Source organism: Podarcis tiliguerta (assembly GCF_965153285.1).
Source record: "Podarcis tiliguerta genome assembly, chromosome: 5".
Lineage (NCBI taxonomy): Eukaryota > Metazoa > Chordata > Lepidosauria > Squamata > Lacertidae > Podarcis > Podarcis tiliguerta.
In genome coordinates this window covers 18,868,909-18,883,227 of record NC_139538.1, presented here as the reverse complement: position 1 = coordinate 18,883,227, position 14,319 = coordinate 18,868,909, and positions in this window count along the sequence as shown.

Below are 14,319 nucleotides of genomic sequence, written 5' to 3'. Positions count from 1 at the left end.
TACTTACTTACTTACTTACTGTAAAGGTAAAGTGGCCAACTCTGGAGTTGTGGTGCTCATCTCGCTTTATTGGCCGAGGGAGCTGGCGTACAGCTTCCAGGTCATATGGCCGGCATAACTAAGCCGCTTCTGGCGAACCAGAGCAGCGCACGGAAACGCCGTTTACCTTCCTGCCAGAGTGGTACCTATTTATCTACTTGCACTTTGATGTGTTTTTGAACTGCTAGGTTGGCAGGAGCAGGGACTGAGCAACAAGAGCTCATGCTGTTGCGGGGATTCGAACCACCAAGCTTCTGATCGGCAAGTCCTAGGTTCTGTGGTTTAACCCACAGCGCCACCCGCATCCTATATTATTTACTGTAGTTTGCAAAAAAGAAAAAAAGAAAAAAGAGGTCATAAGAGGATGAAGATGTGCAGTAAATGTGCCTATGCTCATTCATGTGCCAATTTGGAAACAATGAATAGAACTTGAATAGAAATACAATAACCCTAATCGTAACTCTGTGTTACAAAGATGTCTGCAAATGTGAGATGGAGGCTGGCAGTATTTACCCACCATGTGGAAATTCCTTGCATACTGCTGCAGAAATACTGAATCACCAGCCTGCGCTTTCCCAGGTTCCCATGCTTTGCTTAAAGCACAGTGGAAGAAGACACCATGAAGCAACTCCTCCTATGGGGTTTTCGCTCCCTACCCCCAAACTGGAAGCGAAGGCACCAAGGGAGGCTGCCAAGTGCTGGAGAAGTGTTTACAGGAAAGAGAATATCATACTCACTACCCTTGGCAGGAGAAGAAATTACTGAAGGATGTAACTAGTTGGTGGTGAGGATGGGAAGCAGACAGTTATGGTGGCACCTCATGTGGTAATAGGCATGTTGGAGCATTCCCTTTGAAATGGAAACAGGAGAGAGGAAACTGTCGCAATTCACACCTTGATGATGAGCAGTGTTTGTCATCGTTTTTTGAATCTGCGAATGTTACGGAAACAATTATATCATCTTCTGCATTTTAAAAAATGTTTCCTTTCCACTGAAATGCATCAAAATTAATTACCTAATTGATTTAGTTTGGGCTGTAGTGAGTGGATAGTGAGATAAATAACATAAGTTTAAGCAGAGCCCTAGTTGCAGTGGGATGCAAATAGCACGGATTGCACAGAACACAGTATGGGTCAGAAATCGTTGCCTTCTTACATTCCTATCAGGGAATTCCCTCCAATTCTTCTGTGGTCACTCTACATGCACGAACTGCCCTGAGATCTATGGATGAAGGGTGGTACATAAATAAATAAATAAATGAAATAATAATTAAGTGAAATCAAAGCACCACCACAGGACTCCTTCCTGATCCAGATATCAACTGTAGGCTGCATGGATGCTGTTGCATTCACAGATCTTTCATCTGCTTGCCCAACAGCTGGTCTGTGCTGCTTGAACATATCTATCACCTGTTTGGGATGCCTTATGTGGACCTCTGGACAGAGGATCTGAATGCAAATCTTCTGATGTTCATGTTGTCCCCAGTTCCAGATGGGGTTGCGCACATGGGTTCTGGATCTCCTTTCCTGGTTTAGGATACATACAGAGAATGTGTGGTTGCCTCTTAAGCAAGAATAATTAAAATAAGTTGTTCACCTTGTAGTGATATTTCCCTGCAAAAACCATTGTGCTACCTTACCTGAAGGGATGGGAGTTTTCTTTGATGCTGCTTCCACAGTGGGAATTCAGGGCAAGTAACCAATTCTATGGAAATTCTAGATTTAATTACAATGAGCTGGTGTCACAGAAGGACTCTGCATCCTGAATGCAATTTTATTTCTCAGCTCCTCTTCCAATCAGTTTGTACCAGCTTTCCTCTGTGCACATTCCTTGCTTTTTAGCGCTTAAATTGAACAAGTTCTTAATTGTTTGCATATGAGATTCTTTGTAAGTTTTGCATTAAAAATGGAAGCAATTGAACTGAAAGTATGATGAACTAGGTGGGAAGCATTTGTAGAGAAAAATGAGGTGTTTTATTATAAAGAATAAAGGAAAATAAAACTTGATGATTAATAATAACCATAACCATAAAACTATCAATTGGTTAAGAGTCTCTTAGTCTTATGATTAATAGTTCACTCAAAATCCTAATGGAATGCACAGTGAAATTAATCTTGAGAAAGATTTAATGCCAACGATGAACTGCTGCTGAAATAGCCCCCAGGATAAACCTTTTTGAGCATGTTAGAGATTTAGGTATATTGGATGTGTTTGAGCTAAAAAAAAAAATAATTGTTGAGGTTTTTTCCACCATCCCTTTGCCATTTAAATACGCCCTCTGAAGAGAATTCTGAGTATGTTGTCCTTGGGATGAATCCAATTTAAGTCATTCTCAGAGCAGACCTTTTGCCTGGGCCTATGCGCTTTGGGGGAAAGTCAACACATTTGGAGTTTTGAGAAAGTGCCTTGCGTGCCAGTCACAAAATGTCTGCTGAGGGGATGTCTGTGGTAGAACACAAAATGGCTGCTGCATCTAAAAGAGTATGGAAAGAAACAGGAACCCAAAATACAGGTGTTGGGCATTCAAGCTACATCTATATCAGCTGCTGCTGTGTACAAAGAGGGAAGCTTTTTGCAGCTCATTTCTGTTAAGAATGGCGGGTTTGCAGTCCTGGAAGTGAAATGTGGGCATATTAAAGAGTGTGTGTTCAATGGAGGAATGGCTAAGCCAGTGGAAACAGGAACTGAGCAGGAAGTGTAAAAAATCACACACTGGATTTTTGAGGGAATATTTAGTCCAACCTTTCACTAGCACCATAGGAGATACTGATGGACATACTGGGATCTGTGCCAAAAGGACCCCAGACCTTTTGAAATTAATGGATATTGATCTCAATGAGTTTATTCTGAGTATGACTTTGATGGATGCAAATTATTTATTGCTCCCCACTTTATTAAGCATTAGAACTTCCCACAAGGGGGATCAAAGGCTTTCTGGGGAATCACCTTTTATTCTATGAATCTGCTCATGTGTTAAGATCATCAATGGAAGTTCTATTCTGGCTACCTTCACCTTTAGAATTCGATGGATTAGAAACAGGGTCTTCTTGATTATGGCACCTGAACTGCACATTGCCTTAGCAGTGTGGTCACTAGGGACCCATGTCCCCTATAAACTATTAGTTAAAGCAAACATGGCATGTGAAAACAAGCTCAGGTTCTTCTGTATCCGCAAACAAGTGGGCTAGCTGAATACTCAGCACCATAATGTCCTGTCACTCCTACAAGAGGTAGTGATTGCCTCCAACTTGGATGGCTTTAAAAGAGGATGAGATAAGGTCATGGAGGACATGACTATCAATGGCTTACTAGCCACAGTGGCTATGTCCTAGCACCACTGTTGGAGGCACCAGTTTCTAAGAATTACCATTGAGGAGACCCGTTGCTCTAAAGGCCTGCTTTTGGGCTTCCCATGGTCATCTGGTTGGCCACTGTGAGATCAGGATGTTGGAGTAGATTGGCCTTTAGCCTGATGTAGCACAGCTATTTTTTGTTCTCTTGTCCCGTGCCTTAGCCTGCAAAAAGTCTTGGACCAGCCCTGTCTTGCGCTCACATTCCCCAGAGTGCAACAGCAGGAATTGCAGAGGCTAAAGTGTGGATCTTGGCCAGCTTTCTTCACCTGATGTGTGAGTGTGCAGATTCTTCTTTAGCATCCGATCGCTGGAGCCAGCAGCCTCTTCTGTAGCTGCTTAGAAGCATCATCTTGAAGGGAAGGAGATTTTGTTCTGCCTACAGAGCCTCTGCAACTGACATGCTGGGTAGCTCAGCCCTGCTGCCGGTGAAACGGATGGAACTTAGACAGAAATGGGCTTTTATCAAGTCATTATTCAAAAATAAAGGAGCTTTTACTCCTTCAAAGTCAAATTCTCAACTTGAGGGAGGGGAAGGAGAAAAGCAACACCCCCCCACAAGCCTCGAATCTCTTTCTTTCCTTCAAATGCTAGTTTGCTTTTAAATGCCCTATTTTGCTGAAGTTGTGACAGCTTAAAACCCAGCAGGCGGCTTTGCTGGGTTGTCAGTTACCAAGTTTTTTACTGCCAAAGAGAATGGTTTTATTACCCGCTCTCAGTTTTTGCAAAAGTGGTTACAGACCTTGGAATCTTGCAGTGACTTCGTTGCAACCTAATTTATTTGATTTGTGAACTGAATTCAAAGATCTTTTTCTGTCAACAAATCTCCCAAGTCTTATTTAACACCTTCAGAATGTTTGTGCTGACTTCGTTCGAGCTCGGCAACTTCTTTTCAAAAAACCGAACGAATCCTAAATGCAATTAAGCGGAAGCACCTTACTGTTCATTACCTCTACAGTTAGCTTGTTTAAAACATGAGGATGATGTAAACACTGAATTCATCCAATGGTATTGTCCACTTTGGAGCTGGTGCAGTTCATGAGCGAAAAGGAATTGAAGCACGATTCTCTCTCTCTTTACATTTCAGCTTCTTTTAAATGGCTGTCACATCGAAAAGATCAGAAAGAGAAAGAGTCTCAAAATGGTGCAGGCATGCTGCACCAACCTTACACCCCCCCCCGGTGGGAGGAAGGGCACTTACACCAGCCACTGCCCTAGTCACAAACAGAAGCTCTTTGCAACAGTCTCTCATGCTTTGTAAATTTTCAAGGACATATTCACTGAGACTTTTTGCAGATGCCATAGGAGGTACAGATGGGAACAATGGTGTCCATTTATTTGCACTGGTGATCCCTGGTCTAGGCATATCTGTGGATTTGTGTGTTTGTGCTGACTTCGTTCGAGCTCGGCAACTTCTTTTCAAAAAACTGAACGAATCCTAAATGCAATTAAGCGGAAGCACCTTACTGTTTGTGTATGTATGTATGTATGTATGTATGCATGCACCGATTCATTGTCCAGTATCACAGACAATATGCCTTTCAATATCAGTCAGTAATGGTGCCATGAGTGCTGTAATAGCTGCATTCCCTTGTGACCCTGGGAAATACGATTTCCCCAAGATACCTGAATTCTTAGGCTGCATTCAGACAGCAATTTATTCCAACTTCCTGAATTTTCCTTACCTTTTGATTTCCACATTTTATGTGATCTTTCATAGAATCATAGAATTCTAGAATCATAGAGTTGGAAGAGACCACAAGGGCCATCGAGTCCAACCCCCTGCCAAGCAGGAAACACCATCAGAGCACTCCTGGTGCATTCACACAATGTTAAAAACCACTTCTAGAAATCTAGTGGAACCTAGTGGGAGTTTAGTTCTCATTTCCATATCATTTCCATTTACATCCCATTAACTTGGAAACTTACGGGAATTTTGCATTTTAATTTTCCTACGGATTTGGTGATCACACCACCGCCACTTATGTGATTCATTTTTGGGTAGTACTTTCCTGCTGTTTAGCACAACATGGTGGCAAATCAATAAAAAAGCACACCTTTCCATAAAACAACAAGTACCCCAGTGTAAAAGGAACATTAGAAATTGGGATGGAAGTGGCAGCATTATCAGCAGGAAAACTAACGCAAGAAATCCCACATCTGAGTGCAGCCATTGTATGGAAGTGAGGAAGCTGGGAACACAATTCTTTTTGTGCCTGGGATGTTGCTATGTTGCTGAAGCGTGATGGGGGTCCAAATTTCAGGATTGTGAATCAGTTCTGAATGGAACTGAAAGCAGTTGACTTGTCAGTCTGTACAGATAGCCTTATCCCTTTTACTTATTTTTACAATGTGACCATAGAACGCCATTGCGACATATATATAAATTCGTTCATAACCCCACAGATCATCATCATATTCATCATAGTTCCTACATCCTATCTTCAAGGGTTTTGCTCAGGAATTGCTAGAAGGTTGCAGGACTAAATGCTGACAAGCCCTAGCTTAAAATCCCTCCCCTTGTTTCATTTTGTAAGACTCTCCTGTCCTTGGTTCCCCGTGGCATGAAATTGTATTTGTGGTAAGATCCTTTGCGCCTGTCTAGCTGTGGCAGTGAATTTTGTAAAAATAGCAATTTGTACAGAAGAACTATCCCAAATAGGAATATATTTTGTACTTTGTGTCTGTCTTTGCAGCCAGTTCTGCTGACCTGTGAATCCATTTCTTTCTGAAGGCTTTAGCCATATTTGTCATTGATACGTTATAATTCTGTTAGCCCTGAAATATAACTTCCGCTAATCCACTTAGTAACCCCTCCAAAAAACATTTCATAGTTTGGATATTTTTCAGAAAACCTAAGGCATAACTCATCATCCTAAGACACTTTTGTTTATAAAATGACATTAGGAAAAATTAGCATTTAACTCATTAGCCGGTGAGATGAACTGAGGCATCCTGCACTTTGCAACTACTAAGGACTGATTCCACTGTACTGCACTTCCTCAGGTAAGTGGCATAATTCTATATACAATGCAACTTTTCAGTGCAGATAAATGCATTTTGATAAACTACATGGGAAATGAGGTGGTTCAGACCTAGGGAGGGACTGCTCCACCCTTGACAGTGATCAGCTGAAGCAATTCTTGAAATGATCTGAACATGTTGTAGACCTGAGGAGGTTTCAGTAGAAAAATCTAAATGAATAAAAGTTGTTCTGAATTCCTATTTTTTAAAGAATGTTTTCATTGAAGAGGAAGAAGAAGAGGAGTTTGGATTTGATATCCCGCTTTATCACTACCCTAAGGAGTCTCAAAGCGGCTAACATTCTCCTTTCCCTTCCTCTCCCACAACAAACACTCTGTGAGGTGAGTGAGGCTGAGAGACTTCACAGAAGTGTGACTAGCCCAAGGTTGCCCAGCAGCTGCATGTGGAGGAGCGGAGAAGCGAACCCGGTTCCCCAGATTACAAATCTACCGCGCTTAACCACTACACCACACTGAAGGCCTTTATAGGATCAGACAGGCTAGACACTTTTACTAGCAAAACCTATTTGGTGTTTCGCAACTTTCTGACTTGTTGCAGGACCTTAGACAGACCTAGCAGATGAAACGCAGAATCCACGGAAGCAATTGGCAACTTGGCTGCAGACAGGATAGACGAAGCAGGAACCAGGAACCTAACTTGTAGTTAGGTGTTTATTTATATACAGTGGACTATTTACAGGAACAGAACACGGATCTTATGCTAGCTCTCTCTGACACGACTCACAACTCCTACACTCGCTGACACACAGAACTCTGAACCTCCGAACTCTGAACACTGAAATACTGAACTAACACATTCCAGTTAGTAGGCAATTAATTATCACTCCTTTGAGAGAGCTTGACCAATCAGGGAGTGGTCTCCATGTCTCTGTTATCACCAGGCAAACTTACTCCTTCAGATTGCCTTTTGGCTGTCTGCCAAACCTTAATTGACTCTGTGTGAGTAGCTGCACATACAGTTTCCCAACAACTTTGTTCTAAACCAGTATGTCTACTATGGCTGGCTGCAGCTCATTAAGGTCTCAGGCAAGACTTTTTGAGTCATGTTCAATGTGCTCCTTTTAACTGAACATATCAAAAATTGAACCTTCTATGTCAGGAGCGGCTCACTTAATGGGAACAACAACTGGTAGGTTTTGCATTCACACCAGCAGAAGCACCAGGTTGACTCCACTGACACATCTGCCGCCACCTGGAGGCTGTTGTGGTGGCTCCATCCCACCAGGTGAGCTGCTCCTGTTCTGCATGCAAAATACCTGCTCTACCACTAAGCTATGGTTTGTCTTCTTCCTATAGTTTCCATATGAGGAGAGATTGCTAGAGAGACTTACACTGCCTCTTGTGACATTGCCTCTTCACATATACAGGCCAAACAGGCTGGCAGCCCCAGTCCTTAAACAACGTCAGTCCCACAAAAGCAATGGCCAGTTCAAGTCTGCTGCTTGATAGCTACCAATGAGATTTAGGATTCTTCCCTTTTTCTGGACAAAATCTTCTAATTTAGACTTTCATTGGACACAGAGCTAAGCATTCTTAGTATCAGGAGAGTGCAGACCCTCCAAGTGTCCCAGGCACGTCCCTGATTTAGAGAAGCTACCCCAGTTTCTGATTATGTCCGTATTTTCATCGGAGAAATGTTGGAGGGGATGGAGGTATTCAACCCCTGACCCGCCTGAAGGCAATCCTGTATAGGGAAGGGTTTTTTTTTAATGTTTTATTATGTTTTTATATATTTTGGAAGCTGCCCAGAGTGCTGGGGCAACCCAATAAGTTGTGGGTTGCATAAATAGTATAATTATCATTATGGAATGGAAGTCTCTATTTTCATTGTAGAAATGTTGGAGGGTACGAGAGTGCTGGTATCCTGACTGTGGTTTCTCCACAGGCATCTGTTTGGTCATTGTGAGAACAGGATGCTGGACTTGATGAGCATCTGGCTTGATCCAGAAGACCCTCTTACATTCTTAATATTAAACCCACCGATTTCAATGGACATAAGCACAACCATCATTCCTAGGCACTCTGATGACTCAGGGCATGGGCTCAAAACACCTCTGGGAAATTCAGGTGATGACTGTCTGGGCTCTTACTAGCATTGCAGTGTACCAGCCATCCTATAAGCAAAGTAAAATAATAAATAATAATTTTTTATTTATACCCCGCCCTTCCTGGTTCAAAAACCAGGCTCATGGCAGCTAACAACAAATTTAAAACACTTAATTATAAAAGCAGCATAAAATGCAGTATAAAAACATGAATAACAATAAAATTCAAAAATAAAAAATCAATTAGATAATCCCCAGGGTTAGCTGGCTGAATTGGTCCTACTTGGGCCAGCGAGGAGGCCAGGGGAGAATTAGCTGTGGGGTCTCGGAGCGGGTGATCTTCATAAAAGGGGAGGGGGAGGGAAGAGAAGGGAAATAAAAGATCAGGCTGAATTCAAATTAAAGGCCAGGCAGAATAACTCTGTCTTACAGGCCCTAGTCCCATGGGACAGAGCATTCCACCAGGTCGGAGCCATCACTGAAAAGACCCTGGCCCTGGTGGAGGATAGTCTGACTTCCTTGGGGCTTTGGCCTTGTATAACGTTAGGAGTGACTCCACTGCCACCATTGTGAGAAGTGAAGTTACAGGGAACCAGGCAAAGGGCACCCACCCTGTAGAATGCCTTCCCATCAGATGTCAAAGAGTTAAACAATTATACAACTTTTTGTAGATATCTGAAGGCAGCCCTGTTTCAGGAAGCTTTTAATGTTTGATGTTTTGTTTTGTCCCTTTACATTTTGTTGGAAGCTGCCCAGCATGGCTGGGGCAACACAGTCAGATGGGCGGGGTATAAGAAATAAATTAAACAGACAAATTAAAAATATGGAAGGAGCAGGAGAATCAAGCCCACCAGCAAAGTCTGGGTCTCCTAAGCCACCCACTAACAGCAAGTCAGTTGCACAAGAAACCTTGCAGGAAGCTGCTTAATAAGAATAATTCTTTTTTATAACATGTTTGCTTCTGGACAACCGTCATCCCAAGGTAACAAAGCTGTTTTACAAAGTGTGAACTTTGTTGTTGTTGTGCAGAGGAAGTATTGGTGGCAATTTCTGAAGGTCTCTGAAATGCATTAGCAACAATTTTCTTTTCTCTTGTTGAGTTCTGAACAGCAGTAATAATGTTATCTGCCCTTTGTAGGCGTCAGGTTACGACAACTCATGCTTACACACTTTTAAAAAAAGTGTTGCTAATCCAGCTTTCTTACCTTTCATGTGGCAAGCACAGAATGCATGACATAAAAGGGTCCCCCCCACCTCTTTCCTGAAGGAAAACTCTTTGTTTTATTTTCATATCTCCCATATATTCTTTGAATACTACCAGGTACAACCATCATGCCAAACCAAGCCAAAACCACTTGAGATGACAATGACTACTCTCAGACGCTCCAAGTGTTCCTATTTTCCAGAAACAGTCCCAGATTTATAGACACCATCCCGGTTTCTGTTTTGATCCCAGAATGTCCTGCTTTTCCTTAGGATGTCCCTATTTTCAATGGAGAAATGTTGAGGGGCATGGAGTTAAGTGACACCCGCGCAAAGGAGATAAATAACTATACAACTTTTAAAAGACATCTGAAGGCAGCCCTGTATAGGGAAGCTTTTTAATGTTTAATGTTTTCGGGTTTATTTATATTTATATATGTTGGAAGCTGCCCAGAGTGGCTGGGCAATCCAGTCACATGGGTGGAATAATAATAATAATAATAATAATAATAATAATAATAATAATGGAATAGGACGTCCCTATTTTTATCAGAGAAATATTGAAGGGCATGCAGTCCCAAAATGAGCAGTCCAAAACATGTATTGAAAATAATAATATTTATTTATTTATTTATTTATTTATACATACATACATACATACATACATACATACCCTGCCCCCTTGACTGGGTTTCCCCAGCCACTCTGGGTGGGTCTCAACATTAAAAACATAATAAAACATCAAACATTAAAAACTTCCCTAAACAGGGCTGCCTTCAGATGTCTTCTAAAAGTCACATAGTTGTTTATTTCCTTGACATCTGATGAGAAGGCGTTCCACAGGGCGGGTGCTGCTACCGAGAAGGCCCTCTGCCTGGTTCCCTGTAGCCTCACTTCTCGGAGCTGAACTTCAGTGTCTGGGCTGAACGATGCGGGTGGAGATGCTCCTTCAGGTATACTGGGCCGAGGCCATTTAGGGCTTTAACGGTCAGCACCAACACTTTGAATTGTGCTCAGAAACATACTGGGAGCCAATGCAGGTCTTTCAGGACTCGGCGGCCGCTCCCAGTCATCAGTCTAGCTGCTGCATTCTGGATTAGTTGAAGTTTCTGGGTCACCTTCAAAGGCAGCCCCACGTAGAACACATTTGCAGTAGTCCAAGTGGGAGATAACTAAGAACATAGGAAGAGCCTTTTGGATCAAGCTAGTGGTCCATCTAGCCCAGCATCTGTTCTCACAGTGGCCAACGAGTTGTCTGTGGGAAACCCACAAGCACAAGTGCAACAAAACTCTGCCCACCTCCGATTGCCAGCAACTGGTATTCAGAGGTCACTGCATCTGAGGATGGAGGTAGCTGTAGAGACTCTTTACGTGTGCATATATTTGTTTGTGGTGTAGTGGTTTGAGTATTGGACTAGGACTGCAGAGATCAGGGTTCAAGTTCCTATGATCCTTACTAGGTGACCTTGGCCCAGTCATTACCACTCAGCCTCCCAGGGTTGTTGTGGGGATAAGAAGAAGAAGAAGAAGAAGAGTTTGGATTTGATATCCCGCCTTTCACTCCCTTTAAGGAGTCTCAAAGCGGCTAACATTCTCCTTTCCTATCCTCCCCCACAACAAACACTCTGTGAGGTGAGTGGGGCTGAGAGACTTCAAGGAAGTGTGACTGGCCCAAGGTCACCCAGCAGCTGCATGTGGAGGAGCGGAGACGTGAACCCGGTTCCCCAGATTACAAGACTACCGCTCTCAACCACTACACCACACTGGCTGGTGGAAGAAATGTAGCTTACAGGTGTAACGAGGAAGTAAATAAAGTACCTCACACATCTCTCCGAATAGTAAACTTTGTTCAGTGTCAAAATTTAAAGTAGCAAAATTGTGAGAACAGGACAGGGAGGGCAAGTTTTAGGCACCCCATTGATATCCATCATTGGGTATTGATGAGACAATAGAGGTTTTTTTTGGATTTGATATCCCGCTTTATCACTACCTTAAGGAGTCTCAAAGCGGCTAACATTCTCCTTTCCCTTCCTCCCCCACAACAAACACTCTGTGAGGTGAGTGGGGCTGAGAGACTTCAGAGAAGTGTGACTGGCCCAAGGTCACCCAGCAGCTGCATGAGGAGGAGCAGGGAATCGAACCCAGTTCACCAGATTACGAGTCCACTGCTCTTAACCACTACACCACACTGGCTCTCATATAATGTTAAGCAGATACAAAGCTGTAGTTGGGCTGTGTGTTTTCCGGTGTGGAGCACAGAATGAACAGCCGGGCCAGGTTACCATATTTTGAAAATTTCCTGGCTGGTGTTAAGGCCTATCTGCCGCTAAATATTTAATTCTGCACCCGCACAGTCAGTTGGTTTTTTTTTTAAAAAAGAGGGAAATATGGATGTCAGATCGGATAATAGCTGACAGAGAACTACAGTAGCTTCATAGTTCCAAGCTCAATTTTAGCATTTGGAATTATGGCTCTATTTATGGCTCAAACATTATGTCCAGAAGGTGGTGATGGACTTTAATCCTCATCCATTAAAAAAAAAAAAGCAGATTTAAATGACTTATCGCAGTCATGAAGGTCTAGGGTGTAATACGCAGATCTGGATTAATATGCCATATTAATTAAATCCTAAAGATGGCATAAGTGAAGGCAAGGGGTTCCAGCAAACTGGGGCCCCCCATGTGAACGATTCATAGAAAATGGGCTGTTACAGACAGACAGCTTCTGAGTGATTTTTGGAGACAATTTTTTTTTTTTGTTAACAATAACAGAGATGTGAAATCTTCAGTTAATCACCAATTGTGTGCACACAATGGGGGCCGTCAGGGGAAGAATTTGGGACAGAAGCCCAGAGCTTCACTTAGCAGAATGAACAGCAGGACCAGGTTACCACATTTTGAAATTTTCCTGGCTGGTGTTAAGGTCTATCTACGGATCATACAGGCCGCGAAAACCCCTGTCATGTAAAGCCTGCTTGTGCATGTAAAAGCATGGGCCAAGCCTAAGAGCTGTGAATATTGTCCTTAGTACCTTACTGATAAGTGCGTGTTTCACAAAGCAAAGTTCTGTTGACTAAATCAGAGGTGGGGAACCTCAGATCCAGGAGTCATATGTGGACCTCCAGGCCTCTCAAACTAGCCCTTGGGACCAGTAGTGTAGTTACAATTTCAGAAGTGCAGCTGCCCTTCATGACAGCTGCCTCACAGTCACAACCCCTTTTCTAGATTCAGGTAGGTAGCCATATTAGTCTGACACAGTAGAAATAAAAATAAAATAAAATAGTCCAGTAGCACCTTAGAGACCAACTAAGTTTGTTCTAGGTATAAGCTTTCGTGTGCATGCAGGTATCTGAAGAAGTGTGCATGCACATGAAAGCTTATACAGTGGTACCTTGGGTTACATACGCTTCAGGTTACAGACTCCTTTCCGGAAATAGTACCTCAGGTTAAGAACTTTGCTTCAGGATGAGAACAGAAATCATGCTCCGGTGGCGTGGTGGCAGCGGGAGGCCCCATTAGCTAAAGTGGTGCTTCAGGTTAAGAACAGTTTCAGGTTAAGAACGGACCTCCAGAATGGATTAAGTACTTAACCTGAGGTACCACTATACTGTACCTAGAACAAACTTAGTTGGTCTCTAAGGTGCTACTGGACAATTTTTAATTTTGACACCCCCTTTTAATATCTTATACAATCATAGAAATTAAGAATATATTGCAATGATCATTGCCGATCTCCATGTGTTACCTTCCAGCTAGATTTACTATTTTCTGTGCATATACACGGGGAATGATTTGGAGTGCTCCAGTATCTTCATTAGGAGTGACTTAAGCTTTTCTCAATTTTCCATTGAAACAGAATTGCACACAGTTCTCTTGAAACACTTAGAACACCTTGTGTTTTCGATGTTGCTAAATGCTTTGGTGTGGAGCACACAGAACAACTCCTCAGTGTTTTTCCCATGCACCTTCTTCAGAATGACCCTAGGAATCCATCCTCAGTGGCCTTTCACTCTTAATTGAGTCCAATCAGCACAAAGGGTGAGAAGACTTCTCAGTGGCTAGAAAGCTCCTCTTTCATGCTGATGGGGCACTTCTGAGACAGGGACCCTGCTGAGACCCTGCTGCAGAAATAGTAAAAGGTCTTTGACTCTCTCTACCACAATCCCAGACCACTGCACCTCTTCTTGGGACTTGTCCCAGGCCACACCCCTCCCTAACCACAAATCCCCCCTCTCTCTGCAGGCTGAACCTGTCATTGTCCCTACTTCACACATTCCCTGAGTTTTCATGCCTGCCTGGAAGGTTCCCTTCAACTCTCATAATGCCTCACCATCCTGGATGGAGGACTGAGAGGGATATCATATCCTCCAACATTTCGCCAATGTGAATAGGGACATATTTATACAGTGGTAACTCCAGTTGTGAACGGGATCTGTTCCAGAGGTCTGGCTGCATCCCGAGGAATTCGCAGCCGGAGGACTGCTTCTGTGCATGCGCACGGTGCGTAGAGCTCTTCTACACATGCGCATGAGGTGAAACCCGGAAAAATACTTCTGGGTTTGCCACGTTCACATCCTGAAAGGTACACAACTAGAGGAGTGTGTATCTAGAGGTACCACTGTATTTATATTTATACCCC